The sequence below is a fragment of the Lissotriton vulgaris genome, chromosome 4_1, assembly GCF_964263255.1.
Source record: "Lissotriton vulgaris chromosome 4_1, aLisVul1.2, whole genome shotgun sequence".
Lineage (NCBI taxonomy): Eukaryota > Metazoa > Chordata > Amphibia > Caudata > Salamandridae > Lissotriton > Lissotriton vulgaris.
This window is the reverse complement of record NC_141691.1, coordinates 974,218,176-974,237,763: the sequence shown is the minus strand read 5'-3', so window position 1 is coordinate 974,237,763 and position 19,588 is coordinate 974,218,176.

Genomic DNA, 19,588 nt, shown 5'->3' with positions numbered 1-19,588 from the left:
CAGGTTACTTTTGGCGCATTCACTTTCTTTTGATCTTCAGGATAAGTGAAAAATTGCCAAATGAAAGATTCCTTTTTTCTTCTTAACGGTGGTCGCTCATTTCCTTCAGATTCGGAAGATGAATGCGGTATGGCAGCCATTTCAGCAAAGTCTTCCGGAAGATGCTCGACGTTGTTGTCTCTTGAGAGTAGAAAAGATTGTGAGGAAAGTGGGTGGAGTGCTTCGTGTAAATTCCAGAACAGAAACTACTAAGAACCAATTGGAAGTCTTGTTTTCAAGTCACATGACTTTACATGCGCTTCTCAGGACGTGTAGGCGGTGACACTATCTAGTTACGAACGTGATTACATACTTAGGAACTAGCATTCAAAAAAACTATGAAATTCACTGAAAAAAACATAGGTTTTACACCAGTTATAGTTAGGAAGTAGCATTTGAAAAACCTATGAAATTCACTGAAAAAACCATAGGTTTGACACCAGTTATAGTTAGCTGGAAATTTTACTGACATAAAACCAATGAAATTCCACGTTATAGTTAGTTGGACTCACTATAACTTGCGCGTGTAATGCACTGCTGATGACATTACATATTACATCACTCATGACATGGTCAGTGACATCACTTATGACAGACCTCCTTTAAGTGTAATGTAACCCTTAAAACACATATTGGAAAATAGAAATTAACATTTTCAAAAAAATGGAGATACCCATACCAGTTACAATAACCAATTCAGTAATTCCACCATCTATATACACATTGTCTCATTCACCAACAGTTCTATATAGTCACTCATACATATACTCACTCATCATATGTAGTGATACACCTATACATCCTGTTACACACCGACAATCATCCAAAAGTTACTCACACACATACTCACACATGCAAATAAACTATTGAACATTCATTTATTTGCATATAAAACTATACAAACTCAACCACCCATACAGTCCTGCACATATGGTGTCTTCTAAACACATACAAAGAGAGAGTTAGTCATTCATGCATCTATGTGATTAGTAATACCCCCATAAAACCATAGAAACACTCATACTGATACTAAAAAAACATCTAAGAACCCAAATACCTACACATGTAGGTACTCATCAACCCATGCAGCCAGTTATTCACAAAGTGAAACATTGATACATATATTTAAATATTTAAACATTACTCGCTAATATATGTATTCACTAAGGTACACTTAATAAGCCAGTTATCCAATCATTTCTTTTTGAAAAAAACATTCATTAAGACAATAATTTAAACATTTATTCTTCCCTCGGCCTTTACATATACATATATAAAACATATTTATTTTTTAGAAAGACACACATTCACTGGATGGTGTCATAAGTGATGTCACTGACCATGTCATGAGTGATGTAATATGTAATGTCATCAGCAGTGCATTACACGCGCAAGTTATAGTGAGTCCAACTAACTATAACGTGGAATTTCATTGGTTTTATGTCAGTAAAATTTCCAGCTAACTATAACTGGTGTCAAACCTATGATTTTTTCAGTGAATTTCATAGGTTTTTCAAATGCTACTTCCTAACTATAACTGGTGTAAAACCTATGGTTTTTTCAGTGAATATATATATATATATATATTTACTGAAAAAAACATAGGTTTCACACCAGTTATAGTTAGCTGGAAATTTTACTGACATAAAACCATTGAAATTCCCACGTTATAGTTAGTTGGACTCACTATAACTTGCGCGCCTGCAATGCACTGCTGATGACGTCACATATTACATCACTCATGACATGGTCAGTGGCATCACTCATGACATCACTGATGACACCATCTAGTGAATGCGTGTCTTTCTGAAAAATCAATATGTTTTATAAATCTCAATTCTTAAAACGTTCATGGTTGATTCGCAGCACGAGATTGTCAATTTCAATTTAATTCCCTTTTTAGCTAATTTATCTAGGGTTAAATCCTATTTTATTGTCTTAGTATCAAATTGTTGACATATCTATTTACTGTTTTGAAAAGCTGTTTTTATATGTATGTATGCTTTCAAGATATCTTGCATATCGAATAAAAGCTTTTAAAAAAAATATATGTTTTATATATGTATTTGTAAAGGTCGATGGACGAATAAATGTTTAAATAAGTGTGTAAATGGATGTTTATTTTTAATAAAATATTGATTGGTTAACTGGCTTATAAAGTGTATCTTAGTGAATACATATATTAGCGAGTAATTTTTAAATATTTAAATATATGTATCAGTGTTTCACTTTGTGTATAAGTGGCTGCATGGGTTGGTGACTGACTCACTGTTTGTATGTGTTTTGAAGACAGCGTATGTGCAGGACTGTATGGGTGGATGAGTGTGTATATGTGTGTGTTAGTGAGTGAATGCCTGCCTCACTAGTGTCTTTATGAGTAACTACATATGTTTTAATCTACTATATGTGAGTATTGATGTATATAAGTGAGTATATGTGAGAGTGAGAGATTGAAAGAGTTCCTGTTTAAATAAGTATGTTTTTCTATAAGTGATTGTTTTAGAGAGTAAGTATGTGTAAGTTTCCTTAGAAGTAATGTGCTAGTGTGTGTATAGCTGTATATGCAAATAAATGGATGTTCAATAGTTTATTTGCATGTGTGAGTATGTGTGTGAGTAACTTTTGGATGACTGTCGGTGTGTAACAGGATGTATATGTGTATCACTACATATGATGAGTGAGTATATGTATGAGTGACTATATAGAACTGTTGCTGAATGAGAGGATGTGTATATAGATGGTGGAATTACTGAATTGGTTGTTGTAACTGGTATGGGTATCTCCATTTTTTTGAAAATGTTAGTTTCTATTTTTGAATATGTGTTTCAAGGGTTACATTACACTGAAAGGAAGTTTGTCAGTCTGTCACAAGGATGGTGTCATCAGTGATGTCATGAGTGATGCCACTGACCATGCCATGAGTGATGTAATATGTGACGTCATCAGCAGTGCATTGCAGGCGGGCAAGTTATAGTGAGTCAAACTAACTATAACGTGGGAATTTAAATGGTTTTATGTCAGTAAAATTTCCAGCTAACTATAACTGGTGTGAAACCTATGGTTCTTTCAGTGAATTTAATAGGTTTTTTAAATGCTAATTCCGAACTATAACTGGTGTGAAACCTATGGTTTTTTCAGTGAATTTCATAGGTTTTTTAAATGCTAATTCCTAATTATAACTGGCGGACAGGCTCAGCAACATGCATAAATAAAGCACCTTGTTGTTTGGCACCTAACCTGGGTTCAGCTCTTCGTTCTTTCAAGACCAATTGAAATACTAATTGGCGGCGCAGGCTTGCGCCAGGACGAGCATTGTTTTATATATATATGATTTGGTTTCCTGTTATGCGGCCTCTGATGAGAAGCGGGATTGCTTCGAAACGCGTAAGGCCAAAGGACGAAGTACGGGACTTGTGAGCTGCATGTTTCTTAAATAAAGGTTTTGGAAACCAACCTGCGAGTGGTGTGCGGCCTCATACTCCGAGTACCTTTTGATGATGTTTATCACGGCGGCTCCGGCCGTAGAGGGATCGCACTGCCGAGATTGAACAGAGGACCGTGGGAGAGGTAGCGTCCTTCTTCTACATTGGCACGGCAGGCAGAAGAATTGAACATGCAGTCTACAATCCTGGAGCACACTGGAGGGCTACAAACATATCCTGAACTGGCATACAGGAAACGAACCCATTGGAGGGTATGAAATGCGACAAAGGACTACATTTCCCAGCAGACAATGTTTTAAAATTGAGGCACAGCTGGGGCCAATAAAAATCACGAGGGAAATGTAGCCACAATGATTTGGTTTCCTGTTATGCGGCCTCTGATGAGAAGCGGGATTGCTTTGAAACGCGTAAGGCCAAAGGACGAAGTACGGGACTTGTGAGCTGCATGTTTCTTAAATAAAGGTTTTGGAAACCAACCTGCGAGTGGTGTGCGGCCTCATACTCCGAGTACCTTTTGATGATGTTTATCACGGCGGCTCCGGCCATGGAGGGATCGCACTGCCAAGATTGAACAGAGGACCGTGGGAGAGATAGTGTCCCTCTTCTACATTGGCACGGCAGGCAGAAGAATTGAACATGCAGTCTACAATCCTGGAGCACACTGGAGGGCTACAAACATATCCTGAACTGGCATACAGGAAACTAACCCATCGGAGGGTATGAAATGCGACAAAGGACTACATTTCCCAGCAGACAATGTTTTAAAATTGAGGCACAGCTGGGGCCAATAAAAATCACGAGGGAAATGTAGCCGCAATGATTTGGTTTCCTGTTATGCGGCCTCTGATGAGAAGCGGGATTGCTTCGAAACGCGTAAGGCCAAAGGACGAAGTACGGGACTTGTGAGCTGCATGTTTCTTAAATAAAGGTTTTGGAAACCAACCTGCGAGTGGTGTGCGGCCTCATACTCCGAGTACCTTTTGATGTGGTTTATCACGGCGGCTCCGGCCGTGGAGGGATCGCACTGCCGAGATTGAACAGAGGACCGTGGGAGAGGTAGCGTCCCTCTTCTACATTGGCACGGCAGGCAGAAGAATTGAACATGCAGTCTACAATCCTGGAGCACACTGGAGGGCTACAAACATATCCTGAACTGGCATACAGGAAACGAACCAATCGGAGGGTATGAAATGCGACAAAGGACTACATTTCCCAGCAGACAATGTTTTAAAATTGAGGCACAGCTGGGGCCAATAAAAATCACGAGGGATATGTAGCCGCAATGATTTGGTTTCCTGTTATGCGGCCTCTGATGAGAAGCGGGATTGCTTCGAAACGCGTAAGGCCAAAGGACGAAGTACGGGACTTGTGAGCTGCATGTTTCTTAAATAAAGGTTTTGGAAACCAACCTGCGAGTGGTGTGCGGCCTCATACTCCGAGTACCTTTTGATGATGTTTATCACGGCGGCTCCGGCCGTGGAGGGATCGCACTGCCGAGATTGAACAGAGGACCGTGGGAGAGGTAGCGTCCCTCTTCTACATTGGCACGGCAGGCAGAAGAATTGAACATGCAGTCTACAATCCTGGAGCACACTGGAGGGCTACAAACATATCCTGAACTGGCATACAGGAAACGAACCCATCGGAGGGTATGAAATGTGACAAAGGACTACATTTCCCAGCAGACAATGTTTTAAAATTGAGGCACAGCTGGGGCCAATAAAAATCACGAGGGAAATGTAGCCGCAATGATTTGGTTTCCTGTTATGCGGCCTCTGATGAGAAGCGGGATTGCTTCGAAACGCGTAAGGCCAAAGGACGAAGTACGGGACTTGTGAGCTGCATGTTTCTTAAATAAATGTTTTGGAAACCAACCTGCGAGTGGTGTGCGGCCTCATACTCCGAGTACCTTTTGATGATGTTTATCACGGCGGCTCCGGCCGTGGAGGGATCGCACTGCCGAGATTGAACAGAGGACCGTGGGAGAGGTAGCGTCCCTCTTCTACATTGGCACGGCAGGCAGAAGAATTGAACATGCAGTCTACAATCCTGGAGCACACTGGAGGGCTACAAACATATCCTGAACTGGCATACAGGAAACGAACCCATCGGAGGGTATGAAATGCGACAAAGGACTACATTTCCCAGCAGACAATGTTTTAAAATTGAGGCACAGCTGGGGCTAATAAAAATCACGAGGGAAATGTAGCTGCAATGATTTGGTTTCCTGTTATGCGGCCTCTGATGAGAAGCGGGATTGCTTCGAAACGTGTAAGGCCAAAGGACGAAGTACAGGACTTGTGAGCTGCATGTTTCTTAAATAAATGTTTTGGAAACCAACCTGCGAGTGGTGTGCGGCCTCATACTCCGAGTACCTTTTGATGATATATATATATATATATATATATATATATATATATATATATATATATATATATATATATATATATATATATTCATTGAAAAAACCATTGGTTTTAGGCCATATATAGTTAGGGATTTGCATTTACAAAACCTTATTTTACTCGCATAAAACCATTGAAATTCCATATATAGTTATAAGCGCTAACTATATATCGCGCACCCGCAATCCACTGCTGATGATGTCACATATTACATCATTCATGACATGGTTAGTGACATCACTGATGACATCACTGATGACATCTCAAATGACATCACTGATTACAACATCCAGTGACTGTATGTTTCTGTAAAGTTAAAATATGTTTTACATATTGAAGAATGAGTGGGTATATAAGTGTCTGGATGAAGGATTTACTAGGTGCATGACTGACTGATTGAGTGAGTGATTAAATGTGTTTCACTGAGTGCATGGGTTAGTGACTAAACTGTTTTAATTTGTGCATCATTATATCTGTTGTTCTACAAACTGCTGCATATGTTGATCAGTAGCTATATGAGTAACTGTATGGGTTATTGATTGGTTGTCCAAGTATTTGTATGGGAAACTGAGTGTGTGTGTATGGGTGGCTGGAAGGTGTGTGACTCTGTACATAGATGTGTGAGTAGTTGATTCACTATATGTATAGATTCAAAAGTGCATGTGCAAACAGCTGTATGGGCGGTTGACTGTGCATGAGTGTATTAGTGAGTGAATGGATATCTCAGTGCTACATGTCAAATTAAGTACATATGTAAAACACAGTACATGTGAGAGTTGACATCTATAAATAACTGTGCATAAGAGCCAGTGAATGTGTGAGTGGCTGTATGGATCATTGTGAACATGTATCAGAGATTGTATAAGAGAGTAAAGTAAATATGTTTTAGTATATGTTTGAATAAGTAAGGTGTGTATAACTGTATAGTTGAGAAAATGGAGGTGTGATTGATTTTTGGCATAACTGACTAGGTGTGTGAGTAACTCCATGGATGAGTGACAGTCTGTGACTGTCTGTTTACACTGATTGTATCTAAGGTTATATTAGAGTCTGAAGAGGTTCATGGTATTATCACATGAATGATATCATCAGTGATGTTATCAGTCATGTCAAATGAGATGTTTTCAGTGATGTCATCAGTGATGTCATTTGAGATGTCATCAGTGATGTCATCAGTGATGTCACTAACCATGTCATGAATGATGTAATATGTGACATCATCAGCAGTGGATTGCGGGTGCGCGATATATAGTTAGCGCTTATAACTATATATGGAATTTCAATGGTTTTATGCGAGTAAAATAAGGTTTTGTAAATGCAAATCCCTAACTATATATGGCCTAAAACCAATGGTTTTTTCAATGAATTTTCAAGGTTTTGTAAATGCAAATTCCTAACTATATATCCACTATAACCTATGTTTTTTTCTGTGAATTTCATTGGTTTTTTAATAGCAAATATGAAAAGCTTTAAAATGTCAAGTACGTGATAGATAAAAACATTTTCGTATTTATGCACGCTGATGTGCTTTGAACGCTGCCCCCCTCCCCTCTTTTCTCTTAGTAGTACTCTCTCTTTGCAGATAGTGAAGAGTAGTTAACGCAGGCCTTTACCCCCATTGTAATCCGTCCTGCCTGCTTGTCTCTCCATTTGATTGATTATTATCCAAGCATTTACTGTTTTACAATTGATTCTCTTTGGTTCATTCTCTATTTACAAACAAGCACAAAGTCGCAATACTCTGTTTAGTCTTTGCAGATCGTGAAAAATCGTGTAAAAAAATAAAAGTAATCGAGCAAAATCAGTAGGCCACTAATTGGATCTCTTTTTGACCTCGCTAAAATAGAAATATTATAAACAACCCTTCATGAGAAATACGAAAATAGTGAGATGAACTGAGCTCCACACCATGAGGGCTGCAAGACAGCTCGGCTCCGTCACCCACCCCGCCCAAAATAACGACAAACCCTATGCAAATATTAAAAATATAGACAACACACCAGCAAAGAAACAGGGTAAAACATTTTATTAAATAACTATTTACATAACGTTGGTTTATAAGATGATGTCAGTAGTGGACCGATGTGTGAATAGGTCGGAAGCAGCACAAGGCGCCAAGATCCGGATGGAAAGTCCTGGATGTTGGGTGCCATAGTTCAGAGTTCTGAGTTTGAGCCTTTTTCAATGCCTGTGCTTTGTTGTTTCCCCTCCATCAAAAACAAAAAAAATATATAAAACTGTGCAAAAATACAAAAAAATCAAAAAATGTTTACAAAAGCAGTGCTTGTAAGACTGTCTGAAGCTTATTTCCACCTACTGCAGCTTCACTATTCTCAAAGTAAGTGAGGGTCGTTTGTGGACCTGACTGCATTTGAAAACAATGTTATATGGTACCTCCCTAAACCGCTTGACGGAGGCCCCCGAGGGGCGGTGTGATGGCACGGACTCGGAGAAGACGCTTGGCTCCGACCCCCTCCCCAAGTCTTATAGCACTGGTGTAGCCTGAGATCGCCCCCGACATAGGCGGCCGGCTCCCGGGGTCCGGCGGAACTTTTTGCCTTTTGATGACTCTTCTATTCTGGACTTTGTCCCACAATCCGTTTGACCTGAAGACACGCTGTAGTGGGGCGCCCCTTTACCGTTTTAGTTGCCATTCCGCCCGCTTTTGCTACACTGTGCCTCTTCCGCCATTCAGCTGTTTACCACCCGCTCTTGCGACTACAGCGTCTCACTCACCATGTAGTTAAGTTGCTCCCGCTCTTGCGGTGCAGCGATAGGCGGCTGCCACAGGACTCTCAAAATGGCGGCCGGCTCTTCGGTTTTGGGCCTGGTCCACTAAAATGGCCCTGGGACACCTTGGAACTCGGACGCTTCCCTGATAGGGCTTGGGTCCCATTCTCGAAAGCGTCCCCTCAGCCGTGAAGTTTCTACAAAAGTCTTGGGGGCCCCCGACTCCCGCAGGCTTCTGGTGGGGAGCGGCTGCCATGTCTGCTCGTGGAATGGCCACGACGGAGCTACGAGATGGTAGTGCTCTCATGCTGACGCCAGCTTTAGTCTGAAACATCCAGAAACACTGTAGACTACCAATTCGATCAGTTCCGGTAGCGCCCCAACATGACCCGGAAGAGAAGAACTTGCCCTCCCCTCTTTGACTGATGGTTCTTGTTGCCGGTCCCCTCTGTTGTCATTTAACAGAACTTTTTGGACTGCTGAAAGGGGTTGTGTTCCGAACGCTGGTTGGTGGAGACATTTTGACTATATTCTTGACCTACGTTGTCGCGTAATGCGTTATATGACACGCCGCGTTAGCGCACCCGGAAGTGATCCGGGGCGCGGCGCGCAGCGCGTAACGTAAGCATAACAGGTCATGTGACTTGTTAATAAAACTTTTCATTGGTTCATTTTACTTTTGTTATTTTAATGATGAAAAGCTTGGTCATATGACCTAAAAATTACGCTTTTTATTGTTTTCGAACATTATTTTTTTTAAAACATATATGTTATAATATTCCAGGCTAATGTACTTTCCCGGAAAATTTACAACTGTCCTGCAAGTAAAATATATTCCTTTTTCGAGAAAAAGGGCGTTTCTTCGTTCCATGACGGAGCCGTTGAGTAAAAGAGACTCGGCCTGCTGTCTTAGTCGCCGATACGCCTGATTATCAGATTTTTATCGATCACTTTATATTGCAGGAGTGGAAAACACAACTGCCCTTGACCATTTATCTTTACTACGTTCCTACATATTATACCTTTTATCCGTCATGTAATTGGACTGCTTTATTTCACTTGCCTTTTACTGATTCGAAAACAGTGACTAAAAGTAAAAACTTTACCAATGTAAATACTACTACCGTGTTTTGTTTTAAAAACCTTTATTGTGAAAATGTCAGTATACAAATACGGGCCTATAACCACCTGGGCCGGTCACGGAGCAAACTGAAATCGTATATGATGAGGAGACATTTACACTGTAGAGGAACGTAACGAGCGGGCCATTAGGTTGCAAGAACTAAGGTGTCTAACAGTTGCGGAATCGGTGGACGTACATTTTGTAATTAAAATAAGACAGGGCCACTTACAATAAAATTTTCTAGATATACATTTGCGGGCAAGGAGTTACGAGTCCCATTTATACCGGCGCCATTTTGGGCGAGGCCGGGCAGGTCCAAGATATAGTCAAAATGTCTCCACCAACAATCGGCCAGACCAGAACCCCTTTCGGCCCTTTATGCTACAAGATGGTGTCTTCCATTCAGAAAATATTGTTGGCAGCATTTTGAAAGGAAAGATAAACAGCCGTTCTCCTAGTGAGTCTCACATTGTTACATTTAGGAAGAATGTTGAAGAGTAATATGTGGAAAATCTGAAGCCATTTTTCTACAAACTCTCAATCAGCCTAAGTCATGGGCGATCTTTGTCCACACCAGGGCAATAGTGAAGCTGCAGCAGGTGCAAAAGAGCTTCAGACAGTCTTACAAGCACTGCTTTTCTAAACATTTTTTTGTATTTTTGCACAGTTTTATATTTTTTTTTTGTTTTTGATGGAGGGGAAACAACAAAAAAACAGGCATTGAAAAAAGCTCAACAGTGCAGGGCGCCTTGTGCTGGTTCCGACCTATTCACACATCGGTCCACTACTGACATCACCTCATAAGCCAACGGGGCACCCCACACTGACTTTCGGCGCAGCATTGTAGGATGGCCACACCAGTGCAGCAACTTGCTGGACACCACCTCGGTGCCATCCGGATCTCGGAGCGTTCGAGTCACTGTACCGCAAGAGTGACCGGAACTCAGCTGGTCACGCCGTCTTTCGGCGCAGCATTGTAGGATGGCCATACCAGTGCGCCAACTTGCTGGACACCACCTCGGTGCCATCCGGATCTCGGCGCGTTCGAGTCACTGTACCGCAAGAGTGACCGGAACTCAGCTGAACACGCCGTCTTTCGGCGCAGCATTGTAGGATGGCCACACCAGTGCAGCAATTTGCTGGACACCACCTTGGGCAACAGTGAAGCTGCAGCAGGTGCAAATAAGCTTCAGATAGTCTTACAAGCACTGCTCAGAACTCTCAACTATGGCACTCAACATCCAGGACTTGCCATTCGGATCTTGGCGCCTTGTGCTGGTTCCGACCTATTCACACATCGGTCCACTACTGACATCACCTCATAAGCCAACGGGGCACCCCACGCCGACTTTCGGCACAGCATTGTAGGATGGCCACACCAGTGCGGCAACTTGCTGGACACAACCTCGGTGCCATCCGGATCTCGGCGCGTTCGACTCACTGTACCGCAAGAGTGACCGGAACTCAGCTGGACACGCCGTCTTTCGGCGCAGCATTGTAGGATGGCCACACCAGTGCGGCAATTTGCTGGACACCACCTCGGTGCCATCCGGATCTCGGCGCGTTCGAGTCACTGTACCGCAAGAGTGACCGCAACTCAGCTGGACACGCCGTCTTTCGGCGCAGCATTGTAGGATGGCCACACCAGTGCGGCAATTTGCTGGACACCACCTCGGTGCCATCCGGATCTCGACGCGTTGTGCTGCCTTCGGCCTATTCGCACATCGGTCCGCTACTGACGCCGCCTCACGTGCCAACGGATTTTCTACGCTTTTTGTAGCCCTATGCCGCATAACAGGTCATGTGACTTGTTTATAAAACTTTTCATTGGATCATTTTACTTTTGGTTTCCTAAAGATGGAAGGCTTGGTCATATGACCTAAAAATAACACTTTTCATTGGTTTAGAACATTTTTTTTTCCCAAACGATGAAAGCCCCACCTTGTTTCTGGATCATTCAGACTGAAGCTGGCGTCAGCATGAGAGCACCACCATCTCGTGGCTCCGTCGTGGTCATTCCGCGAGCAATCATGGCAGCCGCTCCCCACCGGAAGCCTGCGGGAGTTGGGGGCCCCCAAGACTTTTGTAGAATCTTCACGGCTGAGGGGACGCTTTTCGAGAATGGAGCCCAAGCCCTAGCAGGCAAGCGTCCAAGTTCCAAGGTGTCCCAGGGCCATTTCAGTGGACCAGGCCCAAAACCGAAGAGCCGTCCGCCATTTTAAGAGTCATGTGGCAGGCGCCTATCGCTGCACTGCAAGAGTGGGAGCAACTCAACAACATGGTGAGCGAGACGCTGTAGCCGCAAGAGCGGGCGCAACTCAGCTGGATGGCCGCCACCTGTGGAGGCCCGTTCACGCCGCCTCCCCCACGCCCCCCCCCCCCCCGGGCCGCCGCACGCAAATTTTCGGAGCAGCATTGTAGGATACCAAAACCAGTGCGGCAGTTTACTGGACATCACCTGGGTGCCATCAACATCTCAGCGCGTTCTGCTGCCTTGGGACTATTCGCACAACAGACCGCTACTGACGAGGCCTCCCCCCGCCCCACCCGGGATGCCCCACGCCAATTTTCGGAGCAGCATTTTAGGATCCCAAAACCAGTGCGGCACCCAGGCGACATCACCTGGGTGCCGTCCAGAACTCTGCACGTTGTGCTGCCTTGGGACTATTCGCACAAAAAACAGCTTCTGACCATTGTTGCTTTTTTGGGTGAAAAATGTTTAAATGTTTTTACAGTTTTTGTTCTGTTCATTATAGTTAAAAGTTAATAAAGTTTTAAAATCTAACTTTGTTGGAGTGCTATATATGTTTAAAAAATCGGGTGAATGGGGCCTTGAATCGGGTTATTGTCATGTGTGGGCTTTGCAAGTGTACTGCTACAAGATCGGACATTTCAAACTCAAATGCACGTTCTTTTTCTTACCTTTCCGAAGCATGGAGCGCAATAGCAGGCAGAGAAAGGGTGATGCACGTGTTGAACACTGCCTGGCCTGGCAAGTTGCTGGCAGTGCCCCCCCCGCCCGCTCCTGAAAGAGGGCACACACACACCGCCGCCCCGAGTACTTCACAAATCTTTAAAAGACCATGCGCTTGTTCATGAGGCTTAAATGGTTTATCACCCCTTCTAGAACCCCTGCATCGACCCTCTGACGTTTCCTGGAAGATTTAGCACGTAACACAATACCAAGCCCTGTCAGCTGAAACCCCCGAGAAATCATGGGGCATATTATCAAGGGGGTTTATTTCCGCTTTTTTGGCTTTAAAAGCCAAAAAAAAAGAGATAAAATTATCTCCCTATTACCAAGCTGTCGCTAACACCAGTTAGTGACAGCTAAAAGGAGATAGCGACCATCTTGGGCCCCGCTTTGCATATCAGTGATATTTATCACTAATGACATGCAAAGTGGGCGTGCCAAGATTTTAGCGACTGGAAACAGTCCCTAACCATCGCTATCTCCAATTACCAACTTTTGGAGATATTCGCGCTAAGCGCGAATATCTCCAAAACCTAACACCTGCCCTGAGTAGTTTTAGCCATGTTATCCAATGGGAAGTGGATAACATGGCTAAGAGCATTTGCTGGATAATGCATGAATATCGCTGACTTTTCAACGATATTTATGCATTGCGGCCGTTTTTTATCGCATTTGCGATAAACCTTGCTAATAGCAAGGTTTATGTGCGATAAAATTCGCCGATGTGCGGCGATAATTTTTGTCTCTAAACAAGTTAGAGACAAAAATTATCGCTAGTTGTTGGTAATATGCCCCCGGGTTTTTGCTTGCAGGAATCAGGAGGCGGGAGACTAGCACTGAAATCAGTAGTCTCACGCCTGAATCGGGAGGGTTGGCATGTCTGGATACTCTACAGCTGGGGCCATAAACTACATCCGCAGGGCTAGGTGATAGCCTAGGTCCGGCCTGGACAATCGGACACAGAGGAAGAGGAGTGTCAGAGGGTGCGGTAGTGAATAGGGTGAAAGGGAGGTGTCGGGCGGGCACAGGGTGTGATTCTCAGAGAAGAGCAGCGCAGATGGGGGGAAGTATATGGCCCATGCATGAGAGAAAGAGCGGGGGTGACCAGTGCGTGGGGGAGATGCTTGCGAGGGTGGGGAGCCATGCTGAGGATCGGCGGCGTGCAGAGAGTGGCCCTGGTCAAGGCATCTAAAATGGCTGCCGTGCACAACAAAATTGTGGCATTGGACAAAAACGCAAGATGGCGCAGACAATGTTTATCAATAAGGATTCATTTATAACAAAATATTTACTCGCAGTGACAAAATGGTGGTCAACACTTCCTGATTTCCATCGAATCGAACGTTAACAAACGTCACGCAGCAAAAAAAAAAAAAAAGCTCACGCACAGAACAGTTTTTAGCCATGTTATCCAATGGAAGGTGGATAACATGGCTAAGAGCATTTGCTGGATAATGCATGAATATCGCTGACTTTTCAGCGATATTCATGCATTGTGGCCGATGTGCGGCGATAATTTTTGTCTCTAAACAATTAAAACGAAGCACAAAATGGCGAATTCCCGTTTCGCTACCAGTTTGCGGCCCAGTTCGCGGCCCGTGAAGCGCTTCTACCGTGAAAAATCATTTTTTTTTTATTTTCCCCACGGGACCCTTTAATAACCCCAACAACATTCCTAGGGGGTCAAGAGGGGTATACCTTGCCCCCTTTCAATAAATTCCCCCTTCGTTTTTCACCTCTTCTTCTCTCTCGATCCTACCGAGAGATAAGATGGCGGCCGCTCCGGACTGTTTAGAATGTTGACAGACACCGGAGAGCCAATCAGCTTTCTGCGCGCAAAGTTCCGTTTCGCGAAAAGTAAGCGGACCGGATCGCTGCCCGGAGCGCTGTTACAGATATATATCTTGTTTTGAACGTTAATTTCTCAAACACTACTGGAGCACATATATTGAGACCTAGCAAAGGCACATCGGGCTAACAGTCCCTACAATTTTGCCAAGTTTTGTGCAAATCCATTCAGCCGTTCGAGCTAAAAGTGAGTCCAACCGCCCTATGGAAATTAACATGGGAAAACGCGTTTTGGGACCCCCCTTTTTTCTCTGCCCCCCCTCGACAAAACCCCCCCAAATTTTCAAGGGCTGCTCAGAAACAAAATGTGCCATTTTCCTGAAAATTTCAGCCGATTCCGTCCACAAACGCCAAAGTTATTAGACATAGAATTTTCAAAAATCCCATAGGGAAAAATCCTAACTATATATACCTACTGGCTATCGCCAGTAGGTAATATATATATATATATATATATATATATGTTCTGCCTCTTATTAACCTGTGTAATGAGAAAAAAGTTATATAGTCATCACTTGAAACAAAAAGTTAAAAGGGTATGTACACACCATATCTCAGTGCCCAGTACCACCAAGAAGTGCCAAAATCTTGCGAATGAATTAGTTGCCCTCATACAACGGCGTAGATATCAGTGACAGAGAAGATGCAGTGGCCCCTGGGTCCAGAGACCTCAGGGTCTCATTAAAATGTGATTGTTGCATTTTTTTTAATTACAAACCAAGCAGTCAGGGCCCTTTTTCCTTGCTTGCCCCAGGGCCAATGACACCCTTGCTACATCACTACCCCCACATTGAGACTTGCACCTTCCTGATAGGACCCATCGATAAACCAATGAATATAGTTATTTAAATATGAAACTGATGTGGGAGCACACTGCTTCACCTCCCAGCAGGTTCGCCCCTAGGCATCATGGTAGATGCAATTCGTGTGTATACTTGCAAAGTCTCTCGAGTGTTTCACCAGGTGGGTGCAGATTAGTGCTGGCCATCTCTAGACACGTGTTTCTGGATTATTATCCATCATCAGTAGAGATTAGAAATAAGATTTTCTGGGGTTGCTGAGCAGGCTGCCAAAGAATTCCTGGGTCATAGTACCTCTCCAGGCGAGCAGGTGCCTCTCCACGAGCTCGTCAGCTCAAAGCGGCTCGAGGGAGCCTTAAAACAGGAAACTGATGTGGGAGCACACTGCTTCACCTCACAGCAGGTTCGTCCCTAGGCATCATGGTAGATGCAGTTCGCCAACTGTGTATACGCGCCAGTGAGAAGTACCGGACCTGATATAATGTTTGGCAGCCTACCAGCAAACCCCAAAAAACAAAACTGTATTCTCTACTGATGACGGTTAATAAACCAGAAACACGTGTCTAGAGATCAGCACTATCTGTGCCAACCTTCGCGAAACACTCAAAAATATCAGCGCGAGCTACAAGAGACTGCATTTCCCAGAATGCCAGGGGCAAACCTTGCCTGAGAGGTCAGCAGTGTGCTCCCACATCCTGTTGTCAATTTAAAGTACTCCCGTGAGTCATTGAGCTGACGAGCTCGTGGATGAAGCACCTGCGCGCCAGTGAGAGGTACCGGACCTGATATAATGTTTGGCAGCCTACCAGCAAACCCCAAATATCAAAACTGTATTTTCTACTGATGACGGTTAATAAACCAGAAACACGTGTCTAGAGATCAGCACTATTTGCGCCAACCTTGACGAAACACTCGAAAATATCAGAGCGAGCTACAAGAGACTGCATTTCCCAGAATGCCAGGGGCGAACCTTGCCTGAGAGGTCAGTAGTGTGCTCCCACATCCTGTTGTCTAGTTATTTAAATATGGTTTGCGCATAGTCTACCTTTATGTTTAAAGGACGTCTTTGCAAACAAATTTTGCATATTTCAAAGATGGGTTGCATCATGAGCCAAGTACAAAAATAAGTAAACAGTTTGTCCATTGAAGTATGTAAAAGACTTACTTTGAAAGTAAAAGTGAGGTTTTAAACATCGGTCGCATCATAAAAGAAATACACAAATGAGGCCATTACTTGTTCACAAACTGTAAAGTAAAACGTATAGCCCAGTTTTATGGATAGATTTAATAGGCCTAGAAATTGAGGCAGGATTCCAATCAGTGTATATCTAATTTAATCAAAAGCAGACCACGTCACTTAAGTGCCAAGGATGCTGTGCAGTGATGGTTCTCACAGAGTGAATAGCCAATGAAGACCAGTGGAGATGTTTCTGTTGTCATTACACTAACTAAAAGATGTTGAAGGACACTGCATGATGCAATGCAAATTGCACACACTCGGCTCTGGTCAATGAAACGTGAAAATAGATGCACCACAGAGGGAGCCGCCTGTCCCTCAACTACCAGAAACCAAGCATCTGTGACAATCTGAGCCAATAAAGATATCAGCATCCGCAGTATCAACACTGAGGTCTGACTGTGAAGCTGCGAATATACAACACCCACGGAGTTCATGGGCAGTGGTAAGATGGCAACTGCTTTTCAAATGAAACTCTGCTACAAAAATTAAATGACCTTCTTGGGCACAGACGTTGCTTCAGACATGCGTCCTGAGAAAGAAATTGAATCTTAAGAGAGTTAGAAGGAATATCCAGAAAGATAGGTAGTGTTTTTTGGCAAAAACACGATTTTGGAGCTCCTCAGTATGCATTTGCCACACTTGTCACACATTCCAATGTGTGCTGCATAATTTGTAGATATTAGAAAATAGTTTTAGATTTTAGAAAATAGTTTCTAGCTCAAACGGATCAGTGCCAGGCTCTTTGCGAAAGTTAACCGAACACCTTTAACTGTATAATTGGACCCTAATTTGCCTTTCATTCCACATAATGCAGTCGTCACTTCCACATTATCTGGCTCTTTATTGATGCTTAATTGCAGTGGCTCTGAATATAGGTAGTCAGAACAAAAATGGAAACACATATATTCTTATTTTATCCTGTGCTTTTCGAAGTGACCACATAACTAGCTGAGAAATCGCTATGTAGAGAAAACGACAGGAACTTAACTGTATAAAGTAACTCGACAATAAATGCTAAGCATAATAGAATATTTTTTACAAATTAGAAAAAAGAAAATATATATCACAAAAAGAAAAATAAGTGCAATTATACTGATTTGAACTGGGCATGCAGAGCTAATGAAGTTACAGAATTACACCAATGGTTAGCTCATTGTGCTTTTTGTTTCACCAATTGTGATTTAGAAAAATCGATTGCGTTTTCAGTATAATCCCCAGAAAGCATAAAAGTACCTTGACCCTGAAATTTTTAACTGCAGCAATATTCCATTTATTTTTATGGACGCCTTTCTTTATTGTGTTAAATATGTCCTGTAACTCCTCTTGCATTCTTAATGGAAATGAAGTTAACAAAATAACACATACCCCCAATTCACACAGTACTAATACAATAACTCAAGCTCAAGAGTTAGATAGGAAGGGTTATTGCTCATGGACCAAGTACACCCAAAAAATTGATAACTCCACTGAGTGTGTTTAACAAAGCAGAGTCAGGTACATTAGCAAACTGTCATGAAAAATATAAGTGATACTGGGGCATATGTATCAAAGAATTTTGATTCGCAAACGCTGCAAATCGCAAAAAAGCAGCATTTGCTACTCAAAATTCGCAAATGGGATGTATGTGTGAATTCGCATCGCAATATTGAGGAATGGCAAATTTTGCGATTCCTTAATATTGCGTAAGTATTTAAGGAATCACAAATTGCGATTCCTTAAATGCTATGTATGAAGCACCCAAGTTGTGCGATTTCTCATTAAGAAATCGCAAATTACCACCAACATGAAGTTGGTGGTTATTTGCGATTTCTTTCACAAATGCACTTTTTAGCATTTGTGAAGGTACCATGTATGGTTAGGGCATCTATGTGCGCCATATGCGCACACATGTGAATTTCAGGGGTGCAGCAGGGTCTCCTTATGACACCCTTGCACCCTTGAAATTATTCTCAAATTGCGATTCTCAAATTGCGAATTGCAAATTGAGAATAACTTCCCATTTATTCCTATGGGCCTCCTGGCCCATAGAAATGAATGGGAAATTATTCCTTAATTGCGATTCGCAATTTGCTAATCGCAATTAAGGAATTTTAAGAAATCGCAAAAAAATGCAATTTTCTACATAGATCCCTATTTGCAAATCTCAAAAAGCGATTTCTAAAAAAATCGCTATTTTAGATTCGCAAATCAGGATGTTGATACATCTGTCCTGCAGAGACGTATTCACTCCCTCCTAAAAAGGACATTGGTCAAAAACATGGAACCACAATTTTACTTTCTGTTGTATTATTGCCACATTGCTAACTACTAATTAGTGCTATTAGGTGACATAGCATTCTTTGTTTTTACTTACCAAGAATTACCTGATTTATGTTATCAACCACAGTGTGAATGTCTTTATCTGTATTATTTTCATTCCTTTCATGACACTGCACCGTACATGGTTACAGAGTACACTTTGTTTATGGCAGGGATAGTGTTAGGGATTCTTGGTCCTGAACAAGGCCACTAACCTGTCTGGCCTTTAAAGTCGGCTGATATATGTCGAATAGGGATGTACAAATATTAGAAATTCTAACCGTCCCTACCCTTTTTTAGTTTTGAACAGCCGCGGTCCGTGCAGGTAACATCAGATTTCGAGTGACGTTGCTGAGGGAATATTAATAATTTATTTAATTTTCCGTCTGCATCGTTCCTGAAATCTCCCCCACCCGGCCCCACCACCACACCGCTGTTACCTGCACGGACCTCGGCTGGTTTTGAACCATATCAGTGAAACTCTGAAAAAACCTGAATTGGTGACCAGGTGGATAATTTTATCAATATTCACCAGATCTCACCCGATGTTTAGAGGCATCATCTAAAAGAGCTCAGACGTTTGTGAGCTCAATCAGGCAAATGTGTATCCTGAAAGAGTACAGGAGGCCATGATGAAGAATGCCACTATATGTGGGTGTGTGGGGTTCCCATGTAAAAAAGAAGATTA